The following is a 25,026-nucleotide window of genomic DNA, read 5'->3' on the forward strand; positions in this document are numbered from 1 at the left end:
CAAAAATGGCATGGCCTTGTGATTTGTTTTGACCAATAGGGTATAGTAAAAGTGATGCTGTGTAACTTCTAAGGTTGGATGTTAAGAGTTGGGCCAATTGTGCCTTTGCCACTTGAAATGCTCGCTCTTGGGATCCAGCCACCATTTGAAGAAGCTTAAGCTAACTGTGTGGAGAGAGCCATGTGGACAAAGCAAGAGGATGGTTCCAGACTCACAGCTGTCCTAGCAAAGCACCACACATGTGGGTGAAGCTGTCTTGAAAGTTCCAGCACCAGCTTCCATCTGACAGTAACCTCATAACAGACCCTATCCAGTGCCACATGAAGCAAAAGAATCACCCAACTGAGCCTTGTCTGGATTTCTGACTTCAAGAACATGAGCAATAAAGTGGTTCTTGTTGTAAGCCATCAAGTTTGGGGAATAGTTTGTCATGTAGCAATAGATCCACCAAAACAAGACATTTCCTCCGTCCTGAATTATAGCAAGACATGACTCCTCAGGTTGAACTGGAAGAACTCTTACATGCCATTATCTGCTTCAGACTGCTCTTGCTGAATCATCAGGATCCTCAGGCAGTCTCACGGTTCCTCCAAAAAAAAAAAAACAAAATTGATAAGGCAGAAACAATTTCCGGTTTAGACTGGGATCCAACAAGAATTCATACAGCTCATTGTAGTTTACACTCATCTGGGAAGACACTACTTCTTGGACAGGACCTGATGGGCAGGCTATGATGACCTCTTCGTTGAGATCTCTCCACAGAAGGATGCTTCAGCCATCCTGTCCTTGGTGCACCTGAGAAGGCAAAGGGAAAACCTGGTTCAGGGACCAGACAGATCATCTTACAATTCCATTGCCATGACTCATTTTGTACAATGTTACATTATCAAGAAGTTACATGCAAAGTAAATTTTTGTAAATTGGATTCTCTAAACCCAATTTAATTTGAGATACTTCATCTTTATTTGCATTGAGTGTAAATTCAAACTAGTTTTTAATAGTTTATATTATTCCAGTTAATTATTTATTTTTAGCTTGCTTAAAGTGGCTTGCTAATAGAACCTTTTGCTAAGGTAAGCATTTTATTTAAAACAAATTACTCTTTCATATTTCAAGTGTTTTACATAGTTGAATTGTCATTCATAATGTACTTTAAGTTTTCTTAAAGTGAATAGATCTCAGATAGAACCAATGTTTGTAAAGTTACTGTTCCACTTTGCTAATGCTGCCGGAATGCAAAACACCAGAAATGGATTGGCTTTTATAAAAGAGGTTTATTTGGTTACAAAATTACAGTCTTAAGGCCATAAAGTACCCAAGGTCATGCATCAACAATTGGGTACCTTCACTGGAGGATGGCCAATGATGTTCGGAAAACCTCTGTTACCTGGGAAGGCACGTGGCTGGCATCTGTTCCAGAGTTCTGGTTTCAAAATGGCTTTCTCCCAGGACGTTCCTCTCTAGGCTGCAGTTCCTCAGAAATGTCACTCTTAGTTGCTCTTGGGGCATTTTTCCTCTCTTAGATTCTCCGGAGCAAAAGTCTGCTTTCAATGGCCGTCTTCAAATTGTCTCTCAGCTGCAGCTACTCTCTGAGCTCCTGTGCATTCTTCAAAGTGTCCCTCTTGGCTATAGCAAGCTCACTTCTTCTGTCTGAGCTTATTTAGTGCTCCAGTAAACTTATCAAGGACCATGCTGAGTGGGCAGGGCCACACCTCCATGGAAACTATCCAGTGAAAGATCTCACCCACAGTTGAGTGATCACATCTCCATGGAAAGATCCAATCAAAAGTCTCCAACCCAATCAACACCAATACATTTCCTGCCCACACAAGACTGCATCAAAGATAATGGTGTTTGGGGGGACATAATACATTCAAACCTACACGGTTACACTTAAATTATTACTTGGAAATATAACCCTGTGATTTTGCTTAATTTTTTTTATTATGAACTTTAACATGTATACATAACAGTGATAACTTTCAAAGGATGATTTCACAGCTAGTTAGCAAATTTCAAAGCATGTTATGGGTCACAGTTCCACAACTTGTAGCATGAGGGAGGACCCTAAGGAGGAAGTGTACCATCAGTGATCCTTAGACCACCTTTGTTGTACTTCTCAGAATTCCTGGAGACAAAATCCTCTGACTGGGTGCCCAGAGAGCTTTAAGTGATTCTGAGAAAGCTCATGAATTTGAGAACAGTTAGGGAATTCAGTTCATTCTACAGGCAAATGTTAACCAGATTTTCTCCAGAGCCATTGCTCTAGATGATTCAAGTATGAGCCGACGTTTCCCTTTCCCCACCCTCCCAGCCTGTCAGGCCAGAGTCAGCTGTCCTAGGCTTGTAGGTGAACCTCAGCATCTCACACAGGGTTGCTCAGCAAAACCCCCAGCCCAGCCTGGTAAATTACACCTTTCAGATAAGCAGGGAGGTGAATCACAAGATCACAGATATCACTGAAACAAAAACCAAAAGATATTAAGCTGAGTAATTTTGCAGATTTGACAGACTTTTCCTCTTAGATAAAAGCAAGTAAACAAGATAGTCACAGAATGTGCACAAACCATGAAAACTCAAATTAGAGTCTTTGTAAAAATGCTCAAGTACCAACATCTCCAATAATGAAGTGATGATGTGTAAATTTGGCTTCTGGCTGTGGTGTTTGTGATGGAAGTAATTATTCCTATAATTGTAGAGTGTTTTTTTTCCTTTTCAAAATACTTTTAATTCACACTTTATCTTAATCTTCTAACCACGCTGTGTAGTTGTAAGGCAGGCATCTGCAGGATGAGGACACTTTAGAGGTGAATATATTGATAGAAAAGGACTTTACTTAATTGCAGTTGGTAACAAAATTAAGACCAAAACCCAGATGGTGTATTTTCCTTTTGTTAAATCAGTATGTGAAAGGTCTGGGTCTCTGTTTCTTCATCCAAAAACAACAACAACAACAACAAAAACCAAGAGGATGCTGACATCTAGATCCTCCACAGCTAACAGGAGTTTTGACAGTATTCCAAAAGTTAAACTCTCAGAGACCCTGAAGAAAACTACGTTGGTGCTTTTGTTTATTTCTGAGAGGGAGAGAAGTAGGATTTTCATGAGGCAGTTCTTCTACCTCAGACTAAAATGGAAGAATTTGAAAGTAAAGAAAATGCTGATGACTAAACCTGTTTCTTAATTGCCAAAAAAAAAAAAAAAGGTTTTTGTCTTTATTGTTATTTACTTCTTTGAGCTAAAATATAGAAGGGTTCCGTTTAAAGGCTAGTATTTTATTTGGGGACCGCATTCATTTTGATGCTGATGTTGCTGCTTCTGCACTTGGTATTTACTGGCACTTTACACCAATTAATTTTATTTAATTCTCACCACAAGCCTGTGCCACAATCTACTTTATGATACCCTTTTACCTACAAGTCAGCTGATGTTTCAGTAGGTTCAGCAACTTAATCAAAATCACACCATTACTAAGAGTTGAGAGACAAAAACTAGTCTGAGCTAAGACTCACTGTTTTGTACTGCTGGCCTGCCAATCAATGCTATTTAACATAAATTAGTTTAGTTTAGTTTTAATCTCCGCTTCAAGACCTTAGCATGTTCCTCAGAGAATGAACAGAAGCAGTTACATTTTATTGGCAAGTAGGAGCAGGGGAGATCAGAACAAGAATGCCTTGGGGGTGGAGTGGGGGACTCCAGACTATGGACAAATCAGTAATAGCCAGATGCTGGAGGGAGGAGTGCAAGGAAAATAAGCGTAAGGAGACAAGATTCAGTACCGTAGAAAGAAACTATTTTCTAATCAGCTGAACAATTTTGTCCAGTCTGCCTAAAGCCCCTTCTGATTCCTAGGCATCATTAAATCCTTGTGCTTCCTTGTTGTTTGTCCCTATTTATCATGTCTTCTGCTGCCACACTGGCGAGAGGAAGGGGATAATTACTATTTACTGTTTTTTTACAAACCCTGACCAACTGTGCAAAGCAAAAATGTGCTACAAATGGAATGATTTCCAGGGATTTGGGAGCTAAATTAGAGAAGTTTTATGTCTGTCATAGACCACGGACTGTTTATCCTGAAGGTAGACCATGTCAGTGTTCAAGGTTAATAATTTCAGCTTAATAATCAGCCAGCAGGGTCCTGGGAGCTCAGCTTTCCACAACCGGAGGAAGGAACTCTTTGAATACAGACTTGGGATCAACATAGACTCCTTTTTCATTCTTTGGTGAAATTTGTAACAAAAATAGTTTCAGTCTTTTATTAAGAGGGGTATATGGAAGCTATGGAGATTGGGCCATTGCTGTAGTAAGAAAAATAAGAGCTATTTAAAGTTATATGAAGCACATATTTGTCTCTGCAGATTGATAGTAGCTTTGGAGCATATTAAAGAAATGAGTAACTTAGCTCTTGTTCTCAAGGACTTTTCATTCTCCTCGGAAAGGCAGTCTCTATGCATTTGAAGTAGGTGGAAGGCCATATTAAACAATACAATTAAATGTTGAACAATGTTGCACAGTCCATAAGTGCAGTAGTTGTTGGAAACCAGGAAAGATCAGTACGGGCATATTTGAAGAAGGAAGAGGCTGAATGGAGAAGCATCCTAAACAGGTAGAAAGGATCAGGTGATGGGCAATGGTTTGTTTAGAAAGGACTAGCAAAAACAAATCTTGGGAGGATGAAATAAATTTGTGGGGCTGTGAGTGTGTACAAGTGATGGAGAGTGCTTAGTGGGGATTTGGGACAATCACTCTACCTAGAACACACACATAAAGCATCCTTAGGATGCTTTCATAGGCAGTACTTGCCTTGAAGACACATTTAATCAAAGATAAAATATATTGAATATGCTGCAATGCACATTAATGATTGCAAATACTACCCAAACAAAACAAATAAAACAGTGCTTCATGTATCTTTCATCATCAGTGTATTAGATAATCCACATAATCAATTTTCCAAATGATTAAGGTTTATTTTTTAAGGAAAAAAAGGTTTGGTAATTTACTAAATTTTATGGGAATATGTACTTAATTTCAACTAGCAATTATTTAGCTCTACTTATTTTTTATAGCATTTTCTTTATATGTTATTTGATTTAATTGTCAGAAAACACAATGTGAATATATTAATTCCAGACGGTAAACAAAACAAACCTTAGAGTTTTAAGTAATTTATCCAAACTAGTGGGATGTAGAACCCAAATTAGTTTTCTGATTCTTACATTTTTTTCCTACCATCTTTCTTTCATTCAATTTGTTTACCAAATATTTAATAATAACCCAGTGGGTGACAGATACTCTTCTGAAACCTAGGTGCTCAAGGGTGAACATGACAGATAAAATCTCTGTTTTTAAGAAAGTAAAATTATAGTGGAGAAGATAATACTGAACAGTTTATGTGTGTTTGTGTTTGTGGTCATGTATACATGTGGGTGGGTGTGTTTCTCAACTGCACACAACAAAGAATAGTGCTTTGAATAAAATTATAGACACACACTCACACAGACACCTACACATGATTTCAAGAAGTGAAAAGAGGTAAGAAGAACAATGAATCAGGCAAAGGGAACACAGCAGGGTGAAGCTAATGAGGGAGAGTGCTTTCTTAGAGCAGCAGGGAAGGCCTTTCTAAGAAAATCATTGAGCAGGAGATCTGGATGGAGTGAAGTGAGGATTTTAGGAAAGTCTGTTCCAGATAGAGCCAACAGCATTTGTAAAGTCTTTTGATGGGATTTAGCTCAGAGTGTTTGAGGTTCAGTGTCTCTGGTGAGTAGGTAGGATCAGATTGTATAAGATCTTAAAAGTAGAGCTTGGATTTTATTTTAAGTGTGAAGAGAAATTATTTAAAATGTTTGAGCAGAGTTGTGGTATGAGTGGATTTTTCATTAAATCAGTCTTGCTGTTGGGCTGGAGCAAGAGTAGAAGCAAGAAGAGCAGTTAGGAGTCTCGTCATGTAGTCAGGATGAGAAATTATGGTATCCTGGATAAGAGCAATAGAGCTGACCAGTCACTGATTTGATACTCATGCAGCACACTGACTGGATGACAGGTGAAAAAACTACAGTGAGATTTAGTGACCTTTCAGGTAGGGACAAACTCTTGTATTTCTGAGTGGTTCCTGATCATTTAATTAGCAGACAAAACAGTGGGTGTCCATAATGGACTTCTAAAGACACAGTAAAGAAATAAACTCAGTATATGTATTTTAAAGTAACAAAGAATTTGGTCAACAGAGTCAGAAAGTCCTGGGTTTGACCTTTACTCAGATAATTACTACATATCCTTGGACAGTTCTGTGGCAGACACAAGATGACACACACGTCCTTTTTCAAAGACGTACTTGCTTTTCAGCTGTGGGGGTAGGAGAGTATAGTCAGTAGACAGCTTCCAGCTCTCAGGTGCTTCAGGGTCAGCGTCAACTACAGACAGCCACCCCACTTGAGGTCACGCCCTCCCTGGGGAAGCTTACTCTTCTGGATTAAACTGGGTCCCCCAAAAAGATATGTTCAGGTCTTAACTCCAGGACAAATGACTGTGATCCTACTTGGAAATAGGATCTTTAAAAATGTTCTTAGTTAAGATGAGACCAAACTGGATTAGGGTGGACTGTTGTCCAGTATGAACAGTGTCCTTAAAAGGAGAGGAAATTTGGACACAGACAGACAGGGAAGACAGCCATGTGATGGAGGCAGGGATAGAGTTAACGCCACAGCCAAAGACAGCTGCGGATTGCCAGCAGGCCACACCTGAACCTTACAGACTTCAGAGTTGGCCCTGCTAGCATCTTAAGACTTCTAGCTCCCAGAACTGAGTCAATAAATGTTTTTGTTTTTTTTTAAGCCACCCAGTTAGTGATACTTTTTTACAGAAGACCTACGAAACTAAGATATCTATTTCCAATGGTTACGTGAGGTGGGGGCATAAATGTCAAGCCATTTCAGCACAAGGTGGAATAATTGGACCAGTAAATCTTGCTCCATGCCCCCCCCCCCCCCCACGCTAGTTGGCCTAGAGCTTTTTGGGGATTGTATTATAGTTCAACTTCTTCCTGTGCCCAATCCTGCATCCTCCCACTTCTTTCATTGTTGTGGATCCCTAATAAACACCTTTTGCTCCAAATCTTACTTGACAACTGTTTCTGTAAAATGGGTGTAAGACTATCTTTCTCATATGGTTTTTGTGGGGGTGAGATGAGATGTCAGTAGATTATCTTAGCAGAATGCTTGATAAAGAGTAAGGATCAATAAATATTAGGTACTACCATCCAACCTTCCTCACCTGGATTGTTGAAGCAGGCTTCTGTTTATTGTTACTCTTCTAATCTGTTGTTTCACATATTAGACACTAGATAATCAAATGTTTCATAATTGTGTGAAAAGTAAGAGTTAATTAAATTTGAGTGAAAACCCAGGGAGCTTTTGATGACCACAGTGGATGGGCTGAGGTGCATGGATTTTGCAAAAGTCATTTTTGAAATTATTTTCCTGATGTTCAAATGTGAAACATAGAGTAGCAATTCTGAGTAAAGGGGCTTTTCATAAATTTCTGTTCCCTTGCATTAGTTCATGAACTAATTAAGGTTGAGTAGTCTGGAGATGGACAAGAAACACATCAGAAAGATTATTGGCCGTTCAAGTAATGAAGCTAACTTTTTAAACGCATAGACAATCTCATTTTGGACTACAGCTGTGATTCTCAATGGGGTTCCTAAACCAGATGAATCACTGTCAACTGGGAACTTCGTTAGAAATATTAATTTCCACACTCCTTCCTCAATTCTTACTAAATCAGAAACTCTGGGAGTAGAGCACAACAATCTATTTTAACAATTTCCCTGGGTGATTCCTAGCATATTAAAGTTAGAGAACCACTGGCCTAGAGGCATGAAAGGGCATGTTATTCTTTGGGCACTAAAAGAGAGATCCTGGAACCTATCAACATTTCAAGCTTTTTAAAGAAATATTGGAGACTTAAAAAGAAAAAGAAATGTGTATGTGTTTAAAAATAGAAATGAATTAATCCTTAAATACAAATAGCATTATTATGTCAATTTTTATCTACTTTATTTAAATATACATACATAAAATGTTTGTATGTGTTTTGGTTTGCTAAGCTGCTCAAAGCAGATACCATAAAATGGGTTGGCTTTTAATAGTGGGAATTTAGTACCTTACGTGCTTACAGATTTGGGAATGTGAGAATGTCCAAATCAAGGTATCACCAAGGCAATGCTTTCTTCCTGAAGACCAGCTGCCTGTGACCTTGACTCCTCTGCTACACAGCAAGGCACATGATGATGTCTGCTTTCCCTTCTCTTCCAGGTTTCATTGCTTTCAGTTTCTTGTTCCAGTTTCTTGCTTCTGTGACTGTCTTCGCTCTCCTCTCTCTTTCTTCCCCTCCCACCCTCTTACCTCTGTCCCTCTTACTTCCCTCTCTCTGTATCCATCCCATTTATAAAGGACTCCAGTAAGAGAATTAAGACCCACCCTGGGCCACACCTTAACTGAAGTAACCTCATCAAAAAGTCCTTCTTACCATAGGTTTACAACCACATGAATGGATTAACTTTAAGAATATGATTTTCTGGGGTACATACAATTCCATACCACCACAGTATGTATCTGTTTTGTTTGTTCAATATGGGATATAGGTAGATTTAAGTAGGTTTGGGATAGTATGAGTTGGAGCTTTCAAAAATAAGATTATGTAGGGTCTACAAAGGTCCTTAAATGACCTTTGAAATGTTTGTTAGAAGACCCTCCCTTCAGTGATGAAAATATTACAGATTAAATCCAGTTTTAACAGGCAAATTCATCATATAAAATGAAATTTCGCTGTATATATTGTTCATGTACAACTAAATGGCCTTACATTTTGTAGTTTCTTGTTTCATTAGAACAGAACTTGTGTCTGCTCAGCTTGAACTGACATTGAAACTGTTTGCTTCTCTTCCTTATTCAAATCGTGTTACACTGAATTGTTTAGTTTTCTTAGATCATTGTCTGCATTTGTAAAATTGACAAGTCAGTGAAAGGTTGTAGAAATAAGCTTGTTTTTTTTTTTTTAAAGAGAAGAAGAAAGAAGGATGTATGGGGAATCAGATTGGTTGATTGAAATGAAATCCAAGATTATAGAAGTGCTCTGAACAGATCTTTGATAATTTTAAAACCAACCACCTTGGGAGCAGAACCAAAAGGGAGAAAATGTCCAATGGGTTAAGTTTTAAATTTTGTATTATCCTATTATAATTTCAGCACTCTCTTTCCTTCCCAAGGTATCTTAGCCTGACCAGACTCTGACATTTTTGAGAATTTTCCTCATCAACTTCTGGCTATACCCAATAGATCGGTGTATGTGAGTGTGCATGTTGGTGTATCTTTTCCATCCTTTTATTTTCAAATTATCTATATCATTATGTTTGGGTTTCTTGTAGCCTGCATATAGATGGGTTGTGTTTTATTAATCCACTCTGTCAATCTCTGTCTTTAAACTGTTTTATGTAGACCAGTTACATTTAAAGTACTATTGATAAGTTAGTACTTAAGTCTGCCCTTTTATCATTTCTTTTCTGTTTGTTCCCTCTGTTTCTCATTCTTATGCTGTTGTATTTTTTCTTGCTTTCCTGTGGGTTACTAGATGATTTTGACAGTTCTATTTTGACTTATTTATAGTGATTTTGAGTATAGCCTTTTGTAGAATTTTCTTAGCAGTTGATCTAAGTGTTACTATATTCATATGTACCAATCATGGCTTACAAGTATCAGTGTTTTACCACTGTGAGTGAAGTATAGAAAGTTTATTTCAATTTAAATCCTTTTACCCAATTTTAAGTATAACTCTCTTAAGATTTCCTTTACATACATAGAGCGCCAAATCAGATGCTATTATATCTTTTACTTCAACTACAAAATATGATTAAATAACCTCATGAAGTAAAGGATAGCCCGATTGTATTTACTATTGTTACTCCTTATGTTGTTGTTCATTGCTTTCTGAAGATCCTAGCCTCATTCTCTTACTATTATAATTCTGTTTGAAGAGCATCCTTTAGTCATTCTTTAAGGGTAGTTTTGCTAACATCTAAGTTTCCCTTCATCTGAGAATGTCTTTGTTTCCCCTTCATTCCTGAAGAATAGTTATACCATACATAGGATTTGGGATTGTCAGCTCTTTTTTTTCTTCACTTGAGAAAGCTTATGCGCCATCCTTCTGGCCTCCAAGGTTTCAGATGATAAATTAACTGTCAACCAAATCACTATTAATTTATAGGTCCTGCATATTTCTTTCTAGCTATTTTAAAGATTTGTTCTTTGTCTTTAGTTTTCAGAAGTTTAATTACGATTTAATTACTCATTTATTTGAGTTTGTCCTGTTTGGGTTTTGCTCAGCTTATTGAATCTCTGTAGGTCTGTGGTTTGAAAATTGGGGAAGTGTTCAGTCATTATTTCTTTGAATTCTTTTGTAGTTCCACACCATTTCTCTTCTCCTTCTGGAATGTCAACAGCATGAATGTTAGAATGTTTGTTATTGTTCCACAGATACCTAAGGCTCTCTTCATTTTTTTCTTTCATTTCGTTTTCTCTCAGTTGTTCAGATGGCATTAATTCTATTGATCTGTCTTCAGGTTCACTGGTCACATCCTTTGCCTTCTGCATTCTATTGGAGACCATCCTGCCAGTTTTTTGCATTGTTGTGTTGCTGTGGTTGTTGTTGTTGTTTTAATCTTTTTCTATATTTTAGAATTTCTGTTTGGATCTTTTTCGTAACTTGTATTTCTTTGCTGAGATTTTCAAATTCTTCATGTGTTTCAAGAGAATTTGTAGTGCTTGTTGAAGCATTTTATTACAGTTGCCTTAAAATCCTTACCAGGTAATCCAACATCTTACTCATATCAGTATTGGCTCCTGGACTTGGTCTCTGTGTTGCCACCAGGTTAGGGGCAGGAAGGAAAGGGCAGGGCTCTGTTGGTTCTGGCTGTGTGAATGGGTTGGTCTGCCTGCTCGTGCCCCAGTTATGAAGTGGGTCTGGAAATGGTTGGGGTTTCTCTGCTACCATTGCTGACTGCAGATTGAATACCGGCCCATCCCTTTTTAAAACTATCCTGTTTCCAAATTATGCAATCCAGTAATGGGTCATAACCAAAGTGAAGGCTTCTATTGATGGGCTTCCCTCCAGGGAACATTCTTGCCCTTAATTTGTCACTAGCAGGTAGCTATGCTCAATTCTAGACAGACCTTTTGCTTTGCAGATTCCCATTCTATTCATGCGCATATAAATCCTGAACTACTGAATATGTTGCCTTCTCAGTCCCTTCAATTTCCCCTATTCCCAAGGCCCATGCCTTAACCAAAATCATTTCAGAGAGATCTTTCCATTTTATGACTGTGACTTCCTTTAGTACAAATCACAGACCTGGCCTTGATGCTGTAGTTGTTCTTTATACTGGGCATGTTTATTTTTCCTCCTGAATTACGCTAAGTCCCTCGAAGTTAGTCTCTCTCTGTTTTAATGCTCTTGAATCCCTCACAGATTCCAACAGTGTCTTGGTTATATATGGGGTATTTCATACTCATTGATTGGTTTATTGCAAACTGAGGTTCAGAAGGTCCTGACCTTTTTGTAATCTCACTGCCAAAATGCACAGAACAACCCTGAGGGAGAAACAAAGAGCTGGAGTTGAAAGGGATTTTAGCTGTAATTGAATCCAGCTCATTCATTTTTCAGGGAAGATTTTAGTGCTAGAAAAAACACAGAGTCCCACAGATGGTCAGGAGCAAAGCAGAGAACTGACTGTATGAGATCTTCTGAGGTTTACATCAATGTGTTCCCGACACATTCTTTACCAGGAATCACTTTTCTATGATTTTATCCACTGAACCTTCGTTTGACCAGGAAGCAAGGGGAGCAATGATAACTGTGCAATTAGGAAGCTGAAACTGATAGGACTCACTTAAGAGGGTTGCATTCTGACATACTCTCCTGAAATTCTGAACATGTCTTTTTATTAGCAACTCTTGGAAAATCCCCTTTTAAGCAGCCTTATTTTTTCATAAAAAAAATATTATTAAAAACATTATTTTTCATATTGAAGGCTAACATTCATGCAAAAATGTGTGCCAAAAAATGTGTAAGCTTGCAGATTTTAATGAATTATGAAAAAGTGAACATATTTCTATAACCACTGTGAAGGGCAAGTAGAATCCTGGATGTTGCAACTTCCCTCAAGACCCTTGTATCTCATCACCTCTTCTGTCCTCTTCCAAGTAAACCACTCTCCTGATTTTTAACACCATATTAGTTTTGTCCTTTATTTTGTACTTTAAAATTGGTGAAATTTTACAATAAGTAAGTTAGAATAAGTATTTTTGTGTTTAAGTCATCTGTATTACTATGCCAAAATTTATTTATCCATTCAATTGTTAATGGACATTTAAGTTGATTCCAGTTTGGGGTTCTTATGAGTAATGCCACTATGAACATTCTTTCTCTTATTGTCAAAACATGCATGCACTCTTTTTATTGGGTTTCTACTTAGGAGTGGAATTGCTGGGCCATAAGACATGCAAATGTTCAGCTTGAATAAATTATACCAAAATGTTTTCCAGAGTAGTTAGTAGTTTAAATTTATCAATTACCAGGAGGCTGTGATAGTTCCAATTGTTCTAGACCCTTGAAAATTTATCAGTCTTTTTAATTTTAAATATTCTGGTCAGTATGTGATGCTATTTCTTTGTGCCTTTGCTTACATTTTCCTGGCTACTAATGAGGATTAGCACCTTTCCAAATCTGGAGTGGTGATTTCCATATCCTTTTTGTGAAATGCTGTTTCAAGTCTCTTGCCCAGTCTTCTATTAGTTTGTGTTTTTCTTAATGATCTGTAGTAGTTCTTTAATATTCTGAATATAGACCCTTTGTTGGAAATATGTGTCGCCAATATTTTCTCCACTCTGTGGCATTTTTCGTTCTCTTTATAAGCCTTTCATGAACAGAAATCATTAGTTTTAATGTAGCCCAATTTATCAATCTCTTTTTATGGGTAGTGCTTTTCTTTAAATTCAATTTTATTTAGATATATTCACATACCATACAGTCATCCAAAGTGTACAATCAATTGTTCACAGTGCCACTATATAATTGTGCATTCATCACCACAATTAATTTTTGAACATTTTCATTACCACAAAAAATAAATAAGAATATGAATAAAAATTAAAGTAAAAGGGAAGACACAAAACATCCCATCCCCCACATCCTTCCCTGTTATTCATTTACTTTTTGTTCTCATTTTTCTGCTCATCTGTCAGTGTATGGAGTGTGAGCCACAAGCTTTTCATAATCACAGGGTCACACAGTGTAAGCTAAACAGTTATACAATCGTTTTCAAGAATCAAGGCTACTGGGTTGTAGTTCAGCAGTTTCAGGTATTTCCTTCTAGCTATTCCAATACACTAAAAACTAAAAAGGGATGTCTGTACAACGCATAAGAATAACCTCCAGGATGTCTTCTCGACTCCATTTGAAATCTCTCAGCCACTAAAACTTGGTTTCATTCCTCTTCCCCCTTTTGATCAAGAAGCTTTCTTAATCCCTTGATGCCGGGTCCAGGTTCATCCCCGGGAGTGAAGTTCTATGTTGCCAGGGAGATATACACCCGTGGGAGTCATGTCCCACATAGGGGGAAGGGCAGTGAGTTTACTTGCTGAGTAGGCTTAGAGAGAGAGGCCACATCTGAGCAACCAAATTGGTTCTCTGGAGGTGACTCTTAGGCACAATTATAAGTAGGCTTAGTCTCTCCTTTGCAGTAACTAGCTTCCTAAGGGCAAACCCCAAGATTGAGGTCTCAGCCTTCTAAATTTGTAGTCCCCAGTGATTGTGGGAATATTTTTAATTCCCCATGTGGGGAATTTTAATATTTCCACATTTTCTCCAGTCCTTCAAGAGGGCTTTGCAAATACATTTTTATTCTCTGTCTAAATTGCTCTGGGATGTATCGGGGCTTCACTAATCTGTATAAGCCAACCAGATCTCACTCCCTGTTCGAAGTTCCATGTAATTATGGGGTTTGGATTAACTGTCCATACAAGTTCAGTTATTTAGTGTGTTACAAAAATATAGATTTAGCACCTAATAAACATCTCTTCCTTTAGTCTCACACAGAAGTTGAACTTTTAAAACACCATCCCCGGTATAATCACATAATTATGCATTCACAACCACAATCTATATGAGGACACTTGCAGTTCTTCTACAAAGAAAGAGGAAGAGGAGAAAAGAAAAAAAAGAGAAGAAAAATGATGATGAAAAATAAAATAAAATAAAATTCCATAAAAGGTCAGGCAATACCACTAAGGACAAGAATCCCATACCCCTCCCTTATATCCTTCTTTATAGATATTTAGCTTTGGTATATTATGCTTGTTATAATTAATGGAAGCACATTACAGTGTTACTGTGAACTATAGACTCTGGTTGGTATTGATTGTATTTTTCCCCAATACCATCCCATTTTCAACACCTTGCAAAGTTGATACTCATTTGTTCTCCCTTATGTAAAAACATTCTTATATTTCTACATTTAATCATGATCATTGAGCATTCTAGGTTTCTCTAAGATATACAATTCCAGTTTTTATCTCCTATCTTTCCTTCTGGTGTCATACCTACCCCTAACCTTCTTCTTTCAACCATACTCACAGTCACCTTTTTCAGTATACCTACAATATTGTGCTACCATCACCAGTATTGTGCTATCCATTTCTGGATCTATACTATCAATCCTGTTGAACATTCTACACTCCTTCAGCATCAAATGCCTGATCTCTACCCTGTTTCTGTCTCCTGATATCTTCATTTCTACACTCTTCTCCAAACCTTTCTTCCCTGTCTTTTCCTATCTGTCTGTACCACTCCCTTTAGTATTTCTTGTAGAGGAGATCTGCTGTTCATGAACTCTTTCAGTGTCTGCTTATCTGTAAATATTTTAATCTCTCCCTCATTTTTGAAGGACAGTTTTGCTGGATGTGGGATTCTTGGTTGACAGTTTTTCTCTTTCAGTATGTTGTGTCTTCTTTATATCCCACATCTCTTTTGTCACATTTTCTTTCAACTCGTTGATTTGATTTAGATTTGTTTGAACATCTATAATTAGTTGTTTCAACTCCTGAATCTCAGTTGAGGTGTTAGTTTGTTCATTTGGGCCATATCTTCGTGTTTCCTGATGTGGCTCATGATTCTTTGCGGTCTAGGCATCTGATTCTTGATTAGTTTATTCTGGAGGTTTTTTATTCTCTTTTTCTAGGGTTTCTTGTTTGTCTTTTGATCTCTAGCTTTCCTTGTTTCTCTTGCTGGCCAGTTGTCAGATTGGCTCTCTCCCCCAGTATTCGCTCCAAAATCAGGCACTCACAATGGCCTGCCACATGGATGGGAGGTAGGCACTGGGCACTCCAGCAAGTTCAGTGTGTGTTATAATACAAATCTGCTGGCTTCCAGTGGTATTCTTCTTTCCACCGGCCAGCAAGACCTGGGTTTGTTTTGGATCCCTGCTTTAACAGTTGAGTCTTCCATATTTCTCAGCCAAAATAGGGCCGGGTTTCCATGCAGGGTGTGTAGACCAGCTCCTGTCATCTTACAAAAGGGTCTGGAGCATCTTTTTTAAAAGTTTTTCAATTCCCTTGCACCTTCTGGACTATCCAGCAGATGCTGCTGTTTGTTAACTTAATTGACCTGAGAAGCTGCTTTGCCTCCAAGCACAGGCTGCATCTACACAGGTTAGTGAAAACTGCAGGATTCCTATGCCCTTACTTTGCTCACCAAAATCTGGCTCAATGTGGGGCTCCACCTATTGGCAAGGTACTCCCTCAGCTGACCCAGTACTCCAGCCGTCCCCTAGGCAAGGAAATGGCTGCCAGCTGCTGCTTCCCTCAAGGGTAGGAGGAGGGCTTTCATACCCAGGACTGGAAATACAGTCTGTCCACATTTCCTCAGTCTCTGTCTCTCACTGACACTGACCGGGGCCTTGAATTGTCCTCCCCTGTCCCCTCCGTCTTCAAATGGTGAGGGTATGTCTCACTGCTGTGAGAGATTTTGTAGTCTGTGTCTGTGGAGGGAAGGGTCCAATCTGATGATTCTGTGCCTTTCCCTCATGACACCAGGTCAGGGGGAGGGGAGAGGACCAACAGGTCTGGGACAGAAGATTCCTACCTGATATTCTTCTTTTTCTTCAACTCAGCATTTGCAGGGTCCTTTTCCAGTCTATTCCTCCTCCAGAATTCCAAATAATTCAGAATTGTTCTGTTTTTTTCCATTGAATCTCTGGAGAGAGAAGTTTTCAGTAGCTGTTTACATTGCCATGTTGATGATGTCATCCCTGGGTAGTACTTTTTGTGAAATTATTATTAAGAAATCTTTCCTACTCAAGGTTGTGAAAATAGTCTCCTTTCTTCTAGATTTAATCTTTCATATTTCTATCAGCAATCCTATACAAATTCCTGTTGTAATGGTCATTTTTTTTCTTTCTTTTTTTTTTTTTTTTTTTGGTGAATACGAACTCCAGTTTTACCCAGCACCATTTTTCAAAGAGACTTAGTTTTCTCCATTGTTCTCCAGTGTCACTCTTGTGATAATGTCTATGTATATGTTAGTTTGTTTATGGACTCTCTATTCTGTTCCATTGGTCTATTTATCTATCCATACATTATTAACACCCTGTCTTTGTTATAGTAACTTTGTAATAAGACTTGGTATCTGGTAATGGAAAACCTTATTTTTCTTGTTTAAGATTGTCTTGGCTATTCTTTGTTATTTCCATTTCCATAAATCTTTTAAAATTATCTTGTTGATATATACATGCATATACTGTAAATAATGACAGTTTTATTGGATTTCAATGATTGTTATACACATATAATATATATGTATGTATAATCTGGGGACTTTTACAGACTTTTACAGCTTAACATTATTGAGTCTTTTACCATTGAGTGTGGTAAAGGCTATTTATTTAATTTTAATTTTTTCATAATGTTTCTTCTAGTTAACCATTGCTGCACAATAAGTAATATCAAAACAAATCATTTTATTATTATCTGACGGGGTTCTGGGGTTAACTGGACTCAGCCAAGCAGTTATTGCTGAGGCTCTCCCATATGATTGTGTTCACATGGTGGTTGGTGCTAGAATTATCTCTAAAGCTTCCTGCTTACATGTCTGGTGATTGATAGCTGGCTGCTGTGGGACCTCAACAACTGCTTTTTGCCAGAATGCCTACACATGTCCTCTCTACGTGGCCTGGGCTTGCTCATAGCATGGTGATTGAGTCCAAGAGCTTGAATTTCAAGAGGACCAAGCAGAAGCTGTATCACCTTTTATGACCCAGCCACATAAGTCACATAGCATAACCTCCTCTATAGTTAAAGGTCTGTTTAGATACAAGGAGAGGGAACATAAACCCCACCCAATGGGAAGATTGTCAACATTACATGGTAAGAAGAGCATGCAAGATGGGAAAATGTTTTTGCAGCCATCTTGGAAGATACAGTCTACCACATCCAGCAACTCACTAAATTTACTCATTAATTCTCACAATTTGTCTTTAGCATTTTCTCCATATACAGTGGTTGTTTTCTGTAAATAATGACAATTTTATTATTTCCTTTCCAATCGTCATAATAACCTTTTATTTCTTTTTCTTTATTTATTGTCAGGACCTCCAGTAAATATTGAATAGAATTGTAAATCTAAATGTGAAAGATAAATTAAATTTAATATTCTGTCTCATTTTTGATTTCAGAGAGAAAATTCTAAGCATTTCTTCATTAATTGTATTTTCAGTACTTTTTCCAGATACCCTTTTATGCAATTAAGAAAGTTCCTTTCTCTTCTTTGTTTGGTAAGAGTTTTAATCATGAGTGGGTATTGAATTTTATTGATGACTTTGCTTTGTCTGTTTAGAGGATCGTGATTTTTCTCCTTTACTTTATTAAATTGATAAACTTCATTGATTTATTTCATTTGTGAAATCCACCATGCATTCCTTGAACAAACCCAAATCCTGATATATTATCTCTTTTATATTGCTGGATTCAGTTTGTTGCTGTTTTGTTTAAGGTATCTTGTTTCTATATTAATAAGTGAGGTTGATCTGCTTTCTGTCATTATATCCTGGCCAGCTGTTGGTTTCAAGGTTATGGTGGCCTCAAAAGAAGTTGGGAATTGTTTTTCCTCTGTGATCTTGAAATAAGTTGTGTAAGATTGATGCTACTTCCTAAATGTTTGGAGTAAATTTATTGGTGAAGTACTTTAGGCCTATTTTCCTTATTAGAAAGTTTTTACCTGTGGATTCAACATTTTTAAGAGTTATAAAACTATTCTGATTTCCTGTTTTATTCATTTGGGCAATTTGTCTTTTTCTAAGAATTCGTCTTCAAATTTTTTAATTTATTTGCATAAAAGTTATAATAGCTTCTTCTGATATTTTTCATTTCTATAGAATCTGAAATGATGTCTACTTTTTCATTCCTGATGTTGCTTATTTTTGCTTCTTTCATATTTTCTTGAATAATCTTGACATGTATATACAATTGTATTAGCTTTCTCAAAATACCAACTTTTGACTTTGTTATTAAGATGTTGAGTTACCTTGGTTCATTTTCAATTGTAAAATCTACCATACATTTCTGGAATACACCCAGGTTTGGTGTATTATTATTTAAATCTCACTATTTTTAAAAGTGAGATTATCCTGGAATTTTCCTGTTTCATTATTATCTACTCTTATTTTTATTATTTCTTCTTTTTATTTGGTTGAAGTTTAATATGCAATTTTTTTCTGAATGATTGAGATGGATGTTTAGCATTTGCAACAATTCTTTTTTTCTAATACATGCATTTAGATTGTCCCTTTGAGGAAGACTTGAGCTGTATAGCTATATTCCACATTTCTCTATGTTGTATTTTCATCATTATTTAGTGATGAAACAAATTTTCTAACTTCCATTGTGGTTTCTGTTTTAACTCATGGGGGTGCAGAGTACATTTCTTAAGTTTTGATGATTTGGGAAATTGCCAGTTATCATTTTTTTATACTGATTTTCCCCCAATTTCTATTTTTCTTAAAGAAAACACTGCATAATTTTAGTCCTTTGAAAGTTATACAGTAATGATTTATAGCACTCCATATAATCAGTTTTGGTAAATGTCCCATGTATATTTTAAGGCAATATATTCTTTTGGGTGCCACAGTCTATGTGTCTAGGCTGGCAGTTATTTTCTTTCAGCAATTTGAAGAAAATGTTCCATTGTTTAGATTGAAAAGTGAGCTTTATATCCCACAGTTATTTTGAAAGTAACCTATACCGTACTTCTATACCAAACTTCCCCAACCCTAATGCTTTTAAGGTTTTTTCCTCTTTGTCTGAACTTTTCAACAGGTTTAGTTTTATGTGCCTTTGTCTCTCTCTGCCTCTCTCTGTCTCCCCACCTCACTCCCTCCCTCCCTCCCTTTTGGGGGTGGAGTGGAGGTGATGTTCTTGTTATCGTCTGTAGTGCTTTTTGAATTACGGCTCCTTTTTTTAAAAAATCACATTTCAAAATTCTTAGCCATTATGTCCATATATTACCTTTGGCTTATTCTCTCCCCTTCTTCTGGCATTCCAGTTAGATTTATGGTAGTCCTTTTCACTTTATGCTGTATCTTTCTCATGCTCTTTTCTTGTGTTTTCTATCCTATCTCCTTGTGCTTCATTCTGATTATTTTCTTCTGACCTTTCTTTTTGTTAACTATTTCTCTTGTTCTTTATACCTAAACTGGTTTATACTCATACATTGAGTTCTGAATTTCAATTTTTCTATTTTTCAGTTCCCAAATATCTGTTTTTTTAAAATTCATATTCTTTTATTTTCCTCAAAATAATAAACACAGTAATTTTAGAACTTGTGATTAATAACTTTTTCTTAGTCCACTTAGTTTCTCTTTTTATTATTATTATTATTATTATTATTATTGTTTCTAGGTCACTGTGACTTACCACATTTGCTTCCCGCAGAAGGCTAAAAGGACTAGAAATCCCATATCGATTTACAACAATCAGGAACTCAGATAATTGGAAGCTGGGTTACAGACCCTGTGAGAGCTTGCCTATTTCCCTTATTCTTAGTGTAAAGATGTTTGGGCCCCAACCCACATCTGCAGGGGAGGGAACTTCCCAGCCATCCCCCCTCACTGGCAAGACCTGAATTATCATTTTTGCAACCAGTCCTGTGATTCTGTCTGAAGGTCTATTTGGTTTCTCAGCGAGAGGGCGCATGCCTCTGTGGACAAAACAATTCCACAACTCTGACTCCCCTCTTTGACTTTCTTTGTCTACTTTATCTGGCAATATAAGTATATAAACGTATATATATATACTCACACACATAACTAGACACTAGAATATATAAACACTCCTAAAATCATCTTTTATTTAATGCAGAAAATTAGCTATTTCTTTTTGTTTTCCTTTAGATAATATTTAATTAGATTTATGTGTGAATTTCCCAGGGCTGCTGTGACAGATACCCCACACTGGTTGGCCTAAACAACAGGAATTTTTTGTCTCACCATTTTAGAAATCCAAAATCAAGATCTCCACAGGCCATGCTTTCTCTTGGAGTCTCTTTCTTCCCTGCTGTATCCCTAAGCAATAAGCATGTTAAAGGCTGTTTATTTTTAGCCTGCATCTTGGAACTCACATTCCATTCTGAAGGAGCTATGCTCTATTCTATTCCTATCCTGGAAAGGGGTTGTTTTGAAAAGAGAATTGTATATAGAATTTGGAAGCTGAATATTCTTCTCTGGAGAAAAACATTTCCATTTTTATATCTTGGCCTAGTATTTGTCCTGGTGGCAGGTAATTTTCTTACATCATTTTCACCATCAAATGTATAGAATTATACTATTATATAAAGTGACAGGTATACAAAAAGGTAGAGCAAACAATGCCAGGACAGATGGAGCTTTGTTTGTTTATAGAGAGGATTTATTCATTGCGGGATGATTAAAAATCCAAGAGAAATCTATCAATTGCCAAGAAAAAGGCACAAACACCATATCAAATTCCAGAGAAAGAGGAAATTTAATTGCAGTAAACCCTAAAGAAATGATCCAAATTTGGATTGTACTGAAACTTTGAATATGGCTCTTGGAGAAGCTCTAAGTGGGCATGACCTAAGCCTGTGAAGGTCTTTCTGAATGGGCTAAGTCTTTATAAGTATTTTGGGTCATGGTTTTATTTTATATAATTTGTCTTTATAAGTAGATATTTGATTGGGAGCCCAGAGTCTTAGGCTGTGATAAAAATACATTGGTTCAAACTCTGGCTTTGCACAAGTCATTTCAGCATCTATGCTTTAGTTTTCTCAGCTGTAAACTGAGGTTAACATAATCTCTTCTGCTTTCTTTAAGACGCTTTTATAAGGGCCCCAGTAATGCATGTGAAAGTGCTTTAACATGCATAAAAATGTGCATTTATAAATCATGATCGAATGCGCCTCATTCTGATATTCTACAATTATCATAGTGTCTTATAGTCAGTGTAGTACAGACTTGTTTCCTTAAAAATCTGTAACAGCCTAAAACTCAGGAATCGTGCATCTGTCATCTTTATAGCCCCAGTCCCAAGCATGGTGTCTGACACACTTTATGTGATCAGTAAGTGCTGACCAGTGGACGAGTAAAAGGATAAATGAACATCTTAGTTTCCCAGGGCTGCTATGACAAACAGCGAACACTGGGTGGCTTTAACAACAGGAGTTTATTGTCTCACTGCTTTGGGGGCTAATAGCCCGACATCACAATATTGGCAGGGTTGCTTTCTCCCAGAGTCTGTAGCATTCTGGCAATCCTCCATCACATTGCCATCTCTCTGTTCTTGCATCCACTTCTCTGATTTCTGGCTTATATTTCTGTGTCCAATTTCCTTTCCTTGTAAGGACTTCAGCCATATTGGATTAAGGCTCACCCTCATTCAGCATAGATGCTGAAATGACTAATGCAAAGCCAGAGTTCCAATCAGTGTGTTCTTATCATAGCCTAAGACTCTGGGTTCCCAATCAAATATTTACTTATAAAACAAATTATATAAAATAAAACCATAACCTAAAATACTTCAAAAGCCTCAGTCCACTTAGAAAGACTTCCACAGGCTTAGGTCATGCTAACTTAAGTAATAATTGAACCCAATTACAAATAGGTTTCCTTAGGAAAGTAGATTAAGACTTGAACATGTCCTTTGTGGCGTACATGATTCTATCCCCAACAACAACATATCCTTAGGATCATTCATATGTGCATCCTATGGGTCAAAATGCCCTTATAGCCTCTTTGGTTTGATTATTATGGCTCCCCAAGCTCAGCATTTGTTGGGTGTCTAAATAGGATTATTATGCTTGCCATGAGGATGTTAATAAATCAATCAGAAATGAACTCTATCAAACTTGACTTTGTATCCCTCCTACCATAATGCAAATTGTTTGACTTGATTAACTCTAGCTCCAGCATTCTGAGATAATTTGTGCTCTCGGTTCATTATTGTCTAAAGACTCCAGTATTACACATTAAAAACATGGGAACAGTGGAGGGGCAGAAATGATTCTAGAAGAGTTGAGAAAAATAAAGGTACTCTCATACTGAACAACTATTTTGCACTAAGAGAAAGATAAACTTTCTCACATTTTTCTTTTACCTGAGAACTGATATTTTTAGTCACTGCCTAATACTATCTTCAGTTTGGGTAGTACTTTTTGTTTTCCAAAAGAATTACCTCATTTTAAAAATGAAAACAGCCTTTGAAAATAAATAAGGCTTCAATAATTTACCACATACCAGTAACTAACTATTTTAGCCAAAGTCATGTAATTGCTCAGTCTAGAATACAGGTCTTGTTTCTCTCCCCTGCCTGACACATTATATCCAGCAATTTCCTTCTCAGGTCCTCAGTAACGCTAATTTTTCCTTTATTTTCAGTATTAACTTCATCTCTATCTTGAGTACACCTGTCATATCTACATCACCTTAAAATTACTCTGTATATTTACCCATCTTAATTATAATAGTTGTGGCTATATTGCTACCATAGTGGAAGTAGAAATAGTCGTATTAGTAATAATAATGACTGTTTCTTTAGATGAAATCCTTTAAGCCCTGAAGAAAATACTTTTACTTAATCGTCACAAGATGATTTCAGGTAGATATTGTACACATTTTTTAACAGTTTTATTGAGATATAATTTACATGCCATTCAGTTCACCATTTTAAAGTGCACAGTTCAGAGGTTTTTCATATGTTCATAGAATTGTTCAACCATCACCATGACAACTTTAGAATATTTTCTTCACCTCAAAAAGGAAACCCTATATTCTTTAGCCACCATCCCCTCAAACTCACCATTTCATTTCCTCTTGCCGTATGCAACCAGTAACCTATTATCTATCTCCATAGATTTGCCTCTTCCAGACATCTCACATAAAGGGAATCTTACTATATGTGGTCTTTCTTGACTTGCTTCTTTCACTTGGCATGATGTTTTTAAGGTTCATCTGTGTAGCTTGTATCATTACTTTATTTCTTTTTATGGCTGACTAATATTCCATTGTATGGATATACTACATTTTCTTTATCCATTCATCAGTTAATGGATATTTGGACTGTTTTCAGCTTTTGGATATTATGCACATTTATTTTTTTCTAAATGGATTTCAATTGCATGGAATTTGACTGATCATCATCATGACACATTTATAGATAAGAAAACAAAGAAATAAAAGGTGATGCTCTTGGTCAAGATCAGTAGTTCTCAAGGACCCCTTTACACTTATAAAATTACAGAGGACACAAAAGAGCTTTTCTTTATCCAGGTCATATATATTGATATATATATATATCAATGATATGTACTATACTGTACTAAAAATTAAAAGAGGAAATTTAAATGTGTTATTTATTAATTCACTTAAGTTAACAATAGTAAACCCATTACACATTAATATCAATAATATATTTTTATGAAAAATAAGTATATTCTCCCTTAAAATTAGTGAGAAGAGTGAAATTATTGTATATTTTTTGCACATAGCTTATATGTCTCACCTAACAGAACATAGGTGGATTCTCATATCTGCTGCTTCATGTAATCTGTTGTGAATGTGTTTTGTTTAAAATATATGAAGAAAATGCAGTCTCTGAAAAGAGGATATCTTAATAGCTTTTCCAGATAACTGAATTTTTTTCTTTTATCGCAGCAAAATTCAACAAGTGATAGTTTCTTAAAAATTATTTCCATTATGGAATCTAATGCCATATAAATGAGATTTCTTACCCTGCTGCATTAAAATCCATTGGTATGTATTGCACTTGAATACATCTTCAGTCCATGCATGTTTTGTACCATTACACATTGGTCTTTTGGAAAATGTTGGTTCAATAAGTTATGCCATAACAACATTTCATTATATATCATCCAAACATCAGCTTCATTAATTTCATCACCAGTCTAATTTTAGAAAGTCTTTTAGATTTGGGAAGTCACCAAGCTCATGATGGAGGATACAGATTTTCCACAATTCTAGGTTTTTGCTTCAAAGTTCTAACTTTTTTTATTGGCTACCAATATTGCCAATTATTTTCCATGAAATAAAAGGTTTTCTTCCTTCATTGTCAAAATAATGTGTGTCAGATACCCAAATCTGAATAACTACGGTTTGACTGTCAACCATTCTTTTCAAGCAAATATGGTGTTCCATAAAAATGTGGGGAGTTCAGCTTGCAAATCAAAGAGCTTTGCATGTACTTTAATGTGGTCTTTTGTGACTCTCTTCTTTCACCTGACTGATGTTTCCAAGGTTCATCCATGTAGCCTGTGGCATTACTTCATTTCTTTTTATGGCTGAATAATATTCCATTGGATGGATATACCACATTTTCTTTATCCATTCATTAATTGATGGACATTCGGATTGTTGTACCATGCACATTGGCAATGGAAGTGTTTTATACA

The 25,026-nt window shown here is 36.6% G+C and overlaps 1 protein-coding gene across 1 annotated transcript in view; it reads left to right on the forward strand.

The window, feature by feature from the left end:
• The window catches only part of RIT2 (Ras like without CAAX 2), a 410,741-nt gene that overhangs the window by 205,883 nt on the left and 179,832 nt on the right, over positions 1–25,026 (forward strand). The gene's annotated exons all lie outside the window — the stretch shown is intronic.

This window comes from Choloepus didactylus, chromosome 16 (assembly GCF_015220235.1).
Source record: "Choloepus didactylus isolate mChoDid1 chromosome 16, mChoDid1.pri, whole genome shotgun sequence".
NCBI lineage: Eukaryota > Metazoa > Chordata > Mammalia > Pilosa > Megalonychidae > Choloepus > Choloepus didactylus.